Below are 15,256 nucleotides of genomic sequence, written 5' to 3'. Positions count from 1 at the left end.
TGTCATATGAAAGGCTTCCTCACACATATCACAAATGAGAGTTCTAGTTGAATCTTCTGAAAAACCACATATTTTACAGAATAGTGAGAAACTGCCATCACCAACAACACTTGGATGCCCTACTGCTACATACTCCCCCGAATACACAAACCAACCAAGAAATCCATACTCCTCTAAAATAAATGCACCACTCTTTTTCATAGTCACTCTCAAGAGAGAGTAGTGTATTATCACTAGAAGACGTGCACTTAGATAGATAAATTACATCCTGTTTAGCGGAGACCACAATCTGTTTTAAATTACAATTAGATATTTGGAAGGATGGACTGCTTAGAATTTGAAAATTGGGAGACTCTTCAATGATTGACCTGCTTCCTGAAGTAACCTCTCCAACATCAACAACATTCATATCTGGGTTTTTGGAATCCAAATGTAAATTTGAAGATCTTGTGTGACATAATGAAATGACCTTACCATCAACTGTCTTATAATAAATATGCATTCCAAGGCAATCCCACCAAAGTTATTATTTATGAACTTGTTTCCCGACTGCAGAAGAGTCAATGGATAACTTGTACAAGGGCTAGCCTATACACTTATGTCATGCTACTCAATATTAACATTGCACTTGCCAGTATCTTCTATTTGTGATGCATAGGGTGTCCAGATAGAATTTATGTTGTCATTATGCGAGAATTCCTTTTGAGGAACGTGTTGTAGCGGCTACAACCACCCTCCAAAATTTTTCCTTAGCTTTGTTTGGCAGCCTCCCTACCAACCATCCTTAGCAACATGTCTTGCACTACCCAGGTACTTATGCTTTCAATTAAGTTTATTTGGCTTAACAGCTTGTGTTCACTAACTTGTTTGTCTTTCACCCACAAGTTGACCTCCCGTGACTTGATCTCAAACTAGTTCTTGTTCTGACTTGGAAAATTGCACAGCACTAGAGGGAAAGCAGCCTTGCTCTCCAAAATTGTGCAGTGCATCCTGGCAGCCAGCATTACTCTCTAGAATTGCATAGAGTAGGCATGATGCCTTCCCCAATAAAATTGTGCAGAGTAGCCCATCACCGGGATTTCTCTCAGAATTTTTGTAGTTCTGACTGACAACCTTGGCTTCAGTCGAGAAATTGCGTAGATCTTGAGGGGAAGCTAGAGCCACTCAGCCCCAAAGATACGCAAAAGTCATCCCATGGCTTGCTGACCGTTGCATGTGCTCAGAGGTTGAATGATTCCCTCTAGGACTATGCAATATTTCCTTGCATGGATGGGTCATTTTTCCATAAAAAAACAAAAATAAAAAAGAAAAAAGCATCCCTAGATTTTAGGGATCTATTTCTAGCAGTTGGGGTTTACATGCAAAATTTTTTTTAGAAACCTCCCACCAAGTGTCACTCTTTCCTAGATTTGTGGCATCCGCGTCATAAACCCCGATCTTGTCAAAATTATTTATTTGACGTTTTAGAGCTCATTCTTCACTTTTGATCTTAGATCTTTGGCATTCCCAATGCATCTAAGAACTTTCGACACACTCATCACAACTTTTATCAGGTAAGTCCACTTTTCATGTCTTTGTTGATTTTCTATCGCTTTTTACATTTTGATTTGTGTGAATGTGGTTTCTTGATTTTATTGAAATCTTGTTGTCATTTCAATGCATGTTATCTTGTAGAAGAATTGTTTCGATTTTTGCATTGCATTTCCTTGTTGTCGCATGCATAATATTGTTTCTGCATTAACAGTCATCATTGCATCAACTCACTTCACACAATTCGTTTTTTCCCATAATACTGAATCCTACAATTACTAATTGCATTCATTTTTATTCGCTCATGTATGAACCCATATTTTCACCTTCATTCAGTCCTTATTGATTTTCAATCACCCGACGACAGGTCTGAGTTGCCTTGGGCCGGACCTTGCCTCGGTCGGCTTGCACTATGCATTTCTGGGATGCAAGGCCTTGCCTTTCTCCAAGTAATTATGCAGATTTTGCCTCACACTGGCCTTTGAGGCTTTGTTTTGTGCATTTTGAGTGGCAGTGCCTCAGTTGGCCCCCAAGATTACGCAGTGCAACTTTTTTTCCAACAGTCATGCTGACTAAAACTACACATTGCACAGTTCCAATCCTTAGTAAGCCAAGATGAATTGTGCTCTGCGCAGTTTTAGTAGTTAGTCAACTCATTAGGAGCCTAAACTAAGCTTTCCATCCAACAGTTAGTCTCCCAACCTCTACTAGAGAAAACTGCGCAATTTTCCTAGGCAGTCACCCAAGTGTGTTGTGTGTCAGTCCTCGATTTTCTTTTGGTTTTCAACTGACATTTTGATTTCCATGAGAATTTCTCTGTCTCCAGGTATCACAGGTGTTCATCAGTCTCTTAATAGTACAGGTACAATGGCTTCTAATAGAGAAGGGTCAAAGGACACCATAAAGAGCACAACTAGAGAAGTGGTGAAGCAAGTGTCTATGAGCTTGCCCATCTATGAAGATACTAAGTTGTTCATAACAAGGGGATCAAGATCACATGGAAGGAAATCAATGAAATCTTTTTAGGCACCTTTGAGGAGAATCTGGAGGAATGCAAAGTCTATGTCAATATACACAATTCTGGCTTCTACCGAGTTACATGCAGGTATCCCGCATTTCCATGGGTAGACAGGATCTACTGGATTGTCTTGCATACTGATCCCGAGACAATGGTGTTGAGCATTGTTAGTAGAAAAAAACTTGCTACCTTCAAGGTAGATAACTTTCAATAGATGTATCACTTGTCGGAGTCAGTGAACAAAATGGATGAACTCTTCACCAATCCCAACAACAATGCGAAATCAAGAGACATCTTGAAGAGCTAGGTAAGAGAGTCATCTATGTTTAGGAAAACACCCAACCATGTATACAAGACAAAGAAACTAAAAAAGGCTTATCAGTTCTTGGTCATCTTCGCATGCTTCTTATGTGGCCAACAGAGAACAGAGACCTTACCGCTGAGTTGGGTGATTGTGTTGGATCAACTAGTGAACGAAGGAAGACCTTTCAACTGGTCTGACATGTTGTCTCTCTAGCTAAAGGGGGAAGTAACAAATGCCTGGAATATGCCCAAGGGTCAGAAAGAAAAAATCTTCATGTCCACCTACATTCTTGATGCAATCTGTGCCTGACGGCAGTTCCCTGGCTTGGGTTAGGCATGGATACCTTCAAAATCTTATGTGCACATCTATTGCAAGTTGTTCTCCGAGTGCAATTTCAATTGCGTTATACTACATATATCATACCACTTCATCACCCCGGTGTACAAGATGATCTTTAAGCAGGATCTGCCTTGCATGTCACATGCAGCGATGGAGGCAATGGTTAACATATCAAATTGGTATGCCTCACCTCTTGGCACCTCCATCCAGATGTACAATGTAGAGAAGGCTCTGCATGTCTTATCGAAGTTTTCCATGGACAAATTGGTTATGTCAGAGGCTGCATACCACATCTTGACATGGTTCTCAGTAAAATTGCACAGGAAGAGTTGTATGAGATCTAGAGTCTCAAGCATTCTGAGGCCAAGACAGAGGAATTCGAAAAATTCACCTTTGACACCAAAAGTTTCAATCCATGTGACCCACACTGTGTAGTGAAGGAACACTATGCAAGGGTGTATCATCCTTGGATCCACGGGGCATGTCATTGGCATGAGGAATACCCATGGAAATATTGTTATATCTCTTCAAGGCTCAATGAACCAGTCATAGTGGTTGTAGAATGGTTAGTAGAGCATAAGGAAGCAACACTTAACAGAGAAGCAACAGAGAGCAACAGACCTGTGCATGGCAAAGGCAAGAAGAATATTTTTGACAGCATAGAGGTAGAGAAAAGCTACAATTTCAAGGAAGATCCACTTGTATAAAGAGCAGATTTGGAGATTGAAGTGAAGAGGTGAAAGTGCAACAGAAGGATTGCACAAAGACAGAGGGAGAAGTAGAGACTAGAGGAGGCAAAGAAGAAGTTGCAGGAGGTTGAGAAACAACTAAGGGAAGAACAAGGGTTGTGAAGAAGGGAGAAGGAAGAGCAATAGGAACAGGAACAACAGGAAGTGTAATGTGCACACAATAAGGAAACTACGCAGATACGGATTAATGAATCATAACAATTGGCAGATAGTAAATAGGGTGAGTAGTCGCGGGAGTAGGAATTTTCTTAGCAGATTGAAAAAATATTGGAACATATGGACATAGATGTGGTTAAGTCAGAGCAGGATCAAGATACAAACCTCATGCCCAATGATCCAAAGGTCACTCCACATGCCTCACCAGATAGGGGAGCGGAGAAAGTCCCAAGTGATCAAGGAGATACTAAAATCCTTGAGGGAAATCTAGAAGTAGATGCGCACAACATATCATTTGATGTGTCACAACACAAAGTTGTGTAGTCACGCAGAGTGTCCACCCTAGATGTCCATGCATCTTGTGCACAGTTTTGAGAATGAGTGATCGTGTCCGATGTGCGCAGACATCCAACTACATTGGTCGATGCTAAAAAGGCATATGTCGAAGCCACCGGCTCAAGTGTGAGATTCTTCATAGCTGAGAACGAAAGCATGGCTAAGGAATTGTAAGCAGCCAAGCAGAGAGAAGAGAAAGCTACATAATCGCCCAGAGCATAGTGGAGGAAAGTGATACTTGATGAAGTATCATCTCTCAAGGCACTCATGTAGAAGTTGTACTTTAGGTTCATCACTATGCATAAGTCAATTGTCCATCTCAATGGTTGGAAGTAGCATTGTATTGGGAGAGCATGCATCTTGACAGACATACACATTGTTGTTGATCACATGCAGATATGGAAAATGAGGTACAAGGGAGCCCCTGTTGTACTTTCCAAAGATGATGAAGCTAAAGGCAGTGGAGTTGAAAGCACGCATCCGGAGTCAAATTCAAAACTATGAGGAACTCCCATAGCTCATCACCAGCTTACAAGCTTCACATGCACGAATTTTCAAGAGCATGGATGCCATTGTGCGCACACATGCCATCCCATCCATTGGCACACTCACTGAGGTGAAAGAAAAGAACCAAGTCTAACTAGAGCTAGACATTTACTTCGAGCAGTTTATGCACATAGCCACCAATGCAAATTTGTAGATGAGCACAGACAATATTCACAAGTATGTCGCTGGTCCGACTACACTCAAGACCATGATGCACATGCTACCTGATGAGTTGTACATAGGTGCCAAATCAGTGTACCCAGATGCTACGAAGGCAAGAGTTCACTTTCAGAAGGATGTCACAATGGAGTACACAGACACCATAGTAGACTACCAAGCATGGCATCAATTCACCACCAACAATCACCGAGAGGATGTCAACGAGTTAGTATTCCCACAGTTGTCTGAGTCTCAATGATGTTTTGAATGGCTTACTCAAGCCCATTTTTGTCTCACATGGGTCATGTGCAAATTGTATTGTAGACATGTTGTAAAGTGAAAGACCAAGTGTCAATGATAGAATGTAAATAGTCATGTGTAAGCTGAAGAGTCACGAGGGTAACTCAAGAGTCACAAAAGGGAAATGTCAATGGTCACCCCACCCTTTTCTATATATATAACCTCATAAATCATTATAGAGGCTTTTGGGAGCCAAGCTTCTGATAGGTATAACTTAGAGAAATCTTGGAGTGCATTGTAATGAGCCTTTGCTTCTCCACAGTTCAGAGTGAGTATAACTCTTTGGAGGAGCAAGCGGCAGTGACTATAACGTTCCACTATTGAGGCTAGTGGCTGTCATGGTTGTATGTATGATTGGATCTTTCACTCTTTTAATATAACAGAGCTAGCACGTTTCATGCATGTATTGTTATTGTAGTTTAACTATTCTGGTTACTCTAACAATGTATGTAGTTGTAACTTACACATGTATGTATGGACTATTTCGTATATGTTTGTATGAATCTTATTGAAGTGTGTTTTTAGTTTAACTCATCATTTTGTATTGTCAACTATTCTACTTTCCATCTTGTGATGTCTATCATTTCGTGTGTTCCCTTTCAAGTTGTGTACTATTACATGCTTCTAAGGGGCATACTCCTCTCCCTTTCCATGTGGTAGAGCCTCTCCATGCATCTTCCCTGACTTGTTGCAAGGTCACACCCTTTCTTCCAACAAATATATCTTGCTTACCTCTACGCGCGATCACAGTCAAGACGATATCGAACTACACACCGTTGGGACTCCTACCACAAACGGTCTCAGGTCTAGTTGGGACTTCTTACCAGGGAGATCCCTTGACATGTTGGCAGGTCCAGAACCATCAACAAAACCATATGGGTTTGTTTTTATAGAAGTGCTAAAAAATTTCTCTGTAGATTTTTACGTTTATATACATAATTATTTTTCTTCAGGACATAATATCTGGACTTTTTCTCCATAATGGATGAATCCAAGCATGATTCAACATTCACTGACATAACAAAAATAAAATTGTCTTATATTACAATCAAATTTTCCTTTATACCAATGAAATGTAAACTTAACCCATCATCTAATCTCTTTGGACAAAATGTTGCACTATCACCATATGATGGGAAAAAATGTAATTGTTCTACTGTAGCATGGCCTGACACAAAACTCAATGCAGCTCTTAAGGAACTTGGAAGGCTACTTTGAGCACTCATTTGGTCTACATTTATGCATGCTAGAACAATCATAGAGCTCCCTGCACAAGAATTTACCAAAGAGCTTGATACTCCCTCCATTCCTCCAGTATTTATAGCCTAGAAAAGTGCCCTACAGGAACCATCATTAGCCTCAGATACAACATGAAAAAAATGCACTCAAGTGTCCATGCATCAATTAGATCTACTGCAAATCCAAGGAGTATGCCATGATAGATGCAAGAACATTAAAGCCTGGAAAGCCAATATTGTCGCAAATTTGTTTAAAGTAATAGCCAAACTCCAGAAATTGCATATCTGGAATCGATTATAAGCCTTGACAAGGCCTTCAAAATTGGTAATTTATTTCGGGGTAGACCTTGGACCCTCTGATATTTTGAGAGGCCACCTTATTCCTCCTCATCTTGCAGTGGCGTGGTGTTTCTTCTCCTCTTCCTCTACCCATTTGTTTTCATCCAAATCGATATTGGAAGGTTGTTCCTAGTCCCTTATGCCCGGAAGGGCTAGGGAATTTATCTATAGCTTCACCATATTCAACAAAATTCAAATTCAATTAATATTATTGATGGTTTTTGAGAAGTGCCAAACTTTCCACACATTAATCAAAATAGTGTAAATTATTGTAGCAATGCCCGGGATAAAGGAATAGACTGTTTTGTCGTTGCATTATAGTGTACAACATTCTCCATTAGTCTGGGGGACAATCACGTAGGTAGATTGAACGACTTGGAGATCTTGTTGTAAACAAAGATTTTAAAGAAGAAGAAGAAAGTTTTGCGGCTGACGGACCTTAGGATTTCGTCATATCTACAGAACTTGAACTGGCCATGGGCCTTGTAGAGATGCTTGAAAAATAACCTCGGTAGGTTTCAGTAACTGAAGGACTGATCTTTGTGGGGGTTGATGGCGTGGATGAAAGTTGCTACTACGGAGTGGCTGGAGAGATCATCTAATGTGAGTCTATTTTGATGAACCCGACTCTAACTTTCCACATGTCAAATTTTGACTGATTGGAGGACAACAAAATGGAGCATGGTGATTGGTTGGGTTGAACAGTGTTTGCCCAACCAACTTCATAGAGAAACACCTTTGGTGTAAATATGAATAATGAATCCACTATAACATTTTTTTACCGTAAAGTTTGAATCAGTTTTTTAAGATTCTATTAGTAACCTATTTAATTGAATTTATTAGATGAATTTAGCTTAAAGATACTATAAATAATGTATTTAATTAGATGGATTGCACCGTCTAGATTTTTAATTTAATTATAAAAAATAATAGAGTTTTAAGATTTTAATTTAATTATTTATAATTGTAAGGTGGGTAATAGTGATTCAATTTTTACTAAATTTATAGTAATATACACCAGGATTATGGTGGAATTTTTTTGCTAAGATAAAGTTTGGTAAGATGTTAAGAAGTTATTTGTTACCATTTTAAGACTTTATCTCTGCCATGAGTCTCGTTTTCCTACGGAGTAGCAAAGGGACAATGCACTTATATATATATATATATATATATATATATATATATATATATATATATATATATATATATATATATATGATGATGATGATGATGATGATGATGGTTAACGTCCGCTGAGACCAAATAATGATCTATCGGACCTAAAAAGACAAATTATTTATTTTGATTTAAGATTTTATTCCTATGCTCAAAAAGCTTGGAGAGAAGCCTCCCGAGTTCACTATAATTTTGGCATTGTAAAAGGCTAGGAAGGTCAGTATTGTAACATAGGTTGTGAAATTGAGATCTAATGTGGTTGTATGCAGGGCACTCTAAGAGGAAGTGGTTTTCATCCTCGATGCTCCTATTCTCACAAATATGGCAGATCCTTTCCATCCATGGCGTTTTAGGAACTGCCCAGCGGCCAGTTTCACTATGGAGCTCATGAGAATTCATTCTAATCTTTGCTATATTAATTTTCTTCTTTGAGCTAGTTAAAATAGAGAGATACTTTTGATCTCTATATACTTTTGATATATATATATATATATATATATATATATATATATATATATATATATATATATACATAATACAAATTGTTTTTTAATTAAATTGGTTAATTAAAAAAAAATTGTAGTCATGGTTTATTGGGCATGTGATACTGATAGGCCATGGTATTGTAAAAAAAACCTATTTACATATTAAGAATCTCCATGGTAAGTTAAGAATCTTGTTATTTTTTGAAATGTATATATGTTTACCTTACATATTTATTCTTTTAATAATTAATAATAAGATAATAATTTAAAATAGAAGTTAAAAGTTAGTTAGTTTTTTTAGAAAGGTGAAATGCATAATGAAACAAGTGTCATATAGAAATTATGTTATGGGAAAATTTGCATGAAAACGTATAACTTGCATTGGTCAATGTTAGCTAAATTAATAGACAAATAAAATCCTACATTCTTACTTTGTAGGAACTAACACATTAATTATTTGTTGAGGAACATGGAGTTGCATAAATTATTATCAGAAGTAATCGATGACAAATATGATATTTACTTTCTTCAAAACATAATTCTATACACAAACATCTAAGCAAAATGGATGATAGTGGCGAGCAAGCAAATCAATTGCTAAAGTATTCCCTTAATAGGGACTACTAAGCTTTTTTATAATTATTAGTCCTTGGAAACGTAGAGCTATAGCTATCTATTTGTCTTTTGAATGCTAGCATTGAGCATGAGAACTTCTAATGTTTAAATAAGCATTGAGCCTGAGAACTTCTAATGTTTAAATAATAAAAATGGAATAAAAAAATTGAGGGGATAAAAATTCAAGATCTTCCTGAAGTGGCCATGGACATAGCTGTCACTTCCACTACGCAACATGGACAATGCTATGTCCACTAAGTTTACAAAGGTTTGAAGGAAATTTCTTAATGTGATACCTTGATGGTATCATGATGCCAACATTGAAATGCACAAGGGAAAAATAAAAATATTCAAGTAAGTTGACGATATCGTCTTCACGCATTATCACGAGTGCCTCAATTATGCTTTTGTTTCACATTTATGATATTATTTGTGTTTTTTATTACAAAGTATATTTATATTGATTTTGAATTTATTAAAACTCTTATAACATAAAAGAAAACTCACATGTAAATATAAGGCACTTGTGTAGTAAGAAACTTACATGTAAATATAACACAGTTGTGTCCTAAGTTTTCTTAGGACGTATATGCATTAAGTAGAGATATATGGTAAATTTATATAGATTTTGCTAAATAATTTTATTATATTTTTATATATTAATGGTTTACTATTTAATTGGTTTTTTATTTCTTGAGAAAAAAAAACATGTTTCTTCATTCATGATTGAAAATAATATATATTTGATATACATTATATGTGTGAATTTATTAAGGATTTGCCCAAATTTTATTGTGGTAAATTTTGTCCTTACAGATGTTTAAATACATTAAAAAAGTATACCAATAGCCATGAAAAGGCTCAAATAATTACAAAACAAAAAACAAAAAATATAAGAGGGAAGATCATATAAAAGAACTTGTCTTACCCTTCTTCCCTTTCTTTCTTTGGACATGAAGTCATTCTCCAGCTTTTGGGTCCACTAGAAGAATAGCCAATGAACCCACATAAACCTCAGAAGGATGCTCCTTGTTTGAATTTGATCTTTCTGATATGTGGACATGTTTGATGCCCATCGTCTCATCCTTATTGTGAGTCTTCTTTATCTGATGTTCTAGCAATGTCTAATAACAGTCTACTACAATACCCATATGGTTTTGTGCATTCACCCCTAACTGGGCCATGATGTCTCCATCCTATTTTTACATCTAGTTGAACTTGTTGGGTCTCTTTGTTTTCTTCCTCTTTAAAATCATAAGGGGGAATATCATAAGAATGCCACCATTTTGGCCTATTCATATTTCCTTTTCTCTTTTATTGTATTCTTCTTACCTAGTGGACATTTGTTTTGCAAATGATCTGTCTAAAAACATACATGACATTGAAATTTTGTGTTCTCATAATCTAAAACTTGGGACCACTGAAACTCTTTAGTTTCAAGGTTACACTTTATGGTAGCCCATTACCTATATTTATCTCCACATAGATCTTGGTGAAAGTGAAAAGGCCATCCGTTGTTCTCTCCAGGTCCATATTTTTTTAATTTTCCAAGTGTATTTCCATTGTCTTCTAGAACTTTGTCATGCCAGAATGGGAGAGGGAGGTTTGGAAGTCTGGTCCATACTGGCATAGTTGTAACCACCATAGATGTGGCATCAAAACCAGGAAACCATGGAGTGATAGATAAACCAACCCTACCCTAAAACCATGGTCCTTCATTTTCTACAAAATCCAGATACTTTTGTGTTTCAAATTGCATGATCTCAATTTTCCCATCAGATTGAGGATGATAAGATGAGCTATGAGCTAATTGAGTACTAAGACATGAAAACATTTTTGTCCAAAAAATTTGAGTGAAAATGAGATCTTCATCACTTAAAACAATGTATGGGTTTCCATGTAGCTTTTGAACTATTTCCATAAATGTTGTGACAACTATATTGGCTTTGAAAGAGGGTAAGATAATGCACAAAAGTCTCCATACTTGGCAAGTCTATAAACTACCACAATGATGACACTTTTTCCTTCACACTTGGGTAAACGTGTGAAAAAATCCATTGAGACCTCCTCCCAATGTTGACTTGTAATGACTAAAGGTTGTAACAAACCTGGGGTCTTAATTGTCTCAAATTTATTTTGTTGGCAAACAAAATATTCTATGACAAAATTATGAATATCATATTTAAGGCCATCCCAATAAACTTACCTCTTGACTACTGGTAAGTTTTTAACAATCCTGAGTGCCCTACAAAAGGAGGGGTGTACAATTCCAAAAGAATCTTTTGTTTTTGTTGGGAGTTCTTACATATATATAAGCGATTGTGTACCATAATGAACAATTTTTCTAGAAAAATGTATCAGATGTAATGACATCTTGTTACAACTTTTCAATGAGTGTCCACACATCTTCATCATTCTTCCATTCATCCCTTGCTTCAATTATCTAATCAGGTTGGATAATAAAAATGGCACAAGGAAATGCTTCCACATCCTCATCCCTTTTTAAGAGCCCATATGCAACAAAATTTTGCTTCCCATTTTTGTAGATGATTTAAAAGTCGTAACCCAACATCTTTGTGACCCATTTTTACTACTCTTTTGAAGATAATCTTTGTTCCAAAATGTATCTAATATTATCATGATTTGTTTTGACCTTGAAGTGTCTTTCCATTATGTAATGTCACCATTGATTCAAGGCATATAGTATTTCCAACATTTACTTCTTGTAAATAGGTTTGTGTAAATACATTCCCTTGATTGGACGACTTTCAAAAGAAACATGGCTTTCTTCTTCAATTAAAACAATACCAATTCCATTTCCTGAGGTATCACATTCCACAATAAAGGATTTTGTGGTGTTCGATGTAGCTAAGACTGAGGCTTGTCATATTTCTTCTTTAAGATGTTCAAAGGCCTTAGTTTCCTTTGGAGTCCACAAAAATGCATATTTCTTCAGTAATGTTGTTAAAGTTGTTTCTATTGTCCCATAAACCTTAACAAACTTGCGATAATACCCTTTCAACCTGAGAAATTCTCGAAGATGCTTTAGGGTTGTAGGGTTTTTCCATTCCTTGATGGCTTAAATTTTGCTAGGGTCTACCTTAATTCCCTCATGAGATACAATATGACCCAAATATTCCACCTCCTATAACCCAAAGAAACATTGGAAGTGTTTTTCATACAATTGTTTCTCCTCTAATAATTTTAGCACACTGTGAGCATGTTAAACATGATATTTTCAAGACTTGTTGTAGATTAGTATATAATCAAGAAATAATAAGACAAATTTGCTAAGAAAGGGTTTGAAAGTGGAATTAATCAAACCTTGAAATGTGGAAGGTGCATTGGTAAGGCCAAAAGGCATGAACAAAAATTCATAATGACCTTTAGGAGTTTTCAATGTTGTTTTGGGAATGTCCTTTGTCCTCGTTCTAATTTGACGATATCTAGAATGAAGATCGAACTTGGTGAAGTAAATTGATCCATGTAATTCATCCAACAATTCATCATGACAAGTATGAGAAATTTGTCTTTTATAGTGTGCTTATTGAGCTCTGTAGAATCTGGACACATACACCATGATTTTTCCTTCTTGTGCACCAATAATATTGGAGAAGATAAATAACTTTAGATAGGTTGAATTATACTTGCCTATAACATTTCTACAACCATACATTCAATTTCACTCTTTTGGGCATAGGGATATCTAGTGTAAGGTCTGTTGTTTGGAGAAATGCTTCATGCAATCAGCAAATAGCATGTTCATGATTACAAATAGGTGGGAGACCTTTCAGTGTCTCAAATACCTTTGAATGATTATCCAAGACTCTTTTGATATTTGCACAAAGGGATTATTTCGATGTTTGAACATCTAATGAAGATAATTGTGTAATTACACCTCATTTTTCTTTATTCAAAAGTTTTTTCATGCCATTATAGTTGATTATATTTCCTAGAAAAAATTCATGAAAATTTCTTAAAAATTAAAAGCTATCGTCCCCAAAAATTGCAACTATTAGACCCTTGATGCCAGATTAGCACTACCCATTAGAATGGAAAGAACTGGACTATACAATACGTATTTCCCCATGGTTAGCTTGATATTATGGCAGTTCCCTAAGAAATTTATAGTTCCTCCATTTGCAACCATCACTTGACACTGGTGTTGGATATAGAAAGTAATTCAATTCCTTGGATATCTTAAAATGAATTAAGTTATGGGTACTATATGTATCAATCAACACTATTGCCTTTTTCTTCTTATATACCCTTCTATCTTGAGAGTTTGAGGATTTGTAATTCTCGCCAATGTGTTACAAGGTATGGTCAAATTCATTTCTTCTTTCTTTTGTGTTGGTTCCTAGTGTATATCTTCTCCTTTTGATGTTTCTTGTTCCTTTTATTCTTCCTCTTCATAATCTATGTAAAATAATTTATTCTCAACACCCTTATCACCTTTAGTGTATTTTCTATCACAACTATAAAAAATCCCTTTTGATATTTTTTCCTCATTTTTTTAGGTGTCAACCTTGTACATTGTGGGAGGCTAGAAGCAACAATACTTCCTTCTTTATAGTTGTGAGAGGTAGACCTCCTTGTTTCCATAATTTTTCTTTCAACTTTTCTTGCCACCTTAAATACATTTTCCAATGAATTAGGTTCCCAAAGGAAAATATCATGTTGGATGTTATCTTTTAAAGTCCCTATGAAGAATTCAATCATAGGCTCCTCTACAATATCAGATACCTTGATATTCAATCTTTGGAAGTCCTTAATGTGGTCTGCCATTGCACCCTTTTGTTTGAGATTTATCAGTTGGATAAGGAAGCTATTTCTATCTGTATCATCATAACTTTCTACCAATTTCTCCATAACAATTTTCCAAGTGATAATTGATTTGCGAGAAAAATGTCATTGATACCACACAAACTGATTGGGTTCTAAATAGAAAGATGCAACATGTACCTTTTATGTGTGTGGCACATCATGCAGATCAAAGAATTTGTCCATCCATAGTATCCATGTTACCAGATCGTTGTCACCAAACTTCCTCATATTGATCTTCGGAGTGTGATGGGTAACCCAAAGTCATAGTCTCTAAAATCATGATTCATATTCATTTTTTTCCCATCATGATCTTCATGGACTACCTTATCACCATTAGGATAGCAACTTTTTCAAAGCTTTCTTTAAACCTTCCATGTATGCTTTTATTTTTCCTATAAACCATCCATATTAACATTCATCGCTTGAAATTCATCTTTATTTGCCCTTTATGAGAGTGAAGATTGTTGCATTTGGTCTTGTAATTTTGATATATCATATTGTATTTCTTCACTAGAGTTTCACTGCGGGAGTAATACCATACCATGTTGGGTTAACAGTGGGGGAATATATTGAGGAAAAAATGATATAATATATTGAGCATATAATGGGGGGTAAAGGGTTTTTATATTGGTAGGTATACAAAATGGAGCTCAAAGTTAATGAAAAAATATAAGTTGGTATAAAAAATGGTAATGAAAAAATAGATACCTATGATATATATTGAAAGTGGGGTTTTTTTAAATTGGGAGTGTGTATTGGGTTTGTATTGGTAGGGTGTTAAATAATGTGATTTGTAGAGGAATTTTCCAATATGTAGTCAAATTAAGGGTATTATTTAGTCTGCCATGAATGCACATGATATGTCAGAGGTTCATTGAGTGAAGCCCCCATGCATTTCTTTTTCTTCATGCATCATAGTAGAGGCTTGAAAGGGATTAATGGGTGTAGCATTTTTTTATTTGAGAGGAATTTTACACTAATTAATGATATTTGTGCTTCATCATTCCCTCCGAATCACTTCAAACTGATTTTTTCAGACAAAATTAATGAAAATATAAAAATACACACCTTTTAGAACTTAATTTTCAGCTTGTTGGTAGGCTGATATTGAAACTATATTTTCTATATGATTTGAGCCT

The sequence above is a fragment of the Pinus tabuliformis genome, chromosome 6 (genome assembly GCF_031772625.1).
Source record: "Pinus tabuliformis cultivar Carrire ecotype Pingquan chromosome 6, CPIR1, whole genome shotgun sequence".
Taxonomy (NCBI): Eukaryota; Viridiplantae; Streptophyta; class Pinopsida; order Pinales; family Pinaceae; genus Pinus; species Pinus tabuliformis.
The sequence above is the reverse complement of the archived record's forward strand: the minus strand, read 5'-3'. Positions refer to the sequence as shown.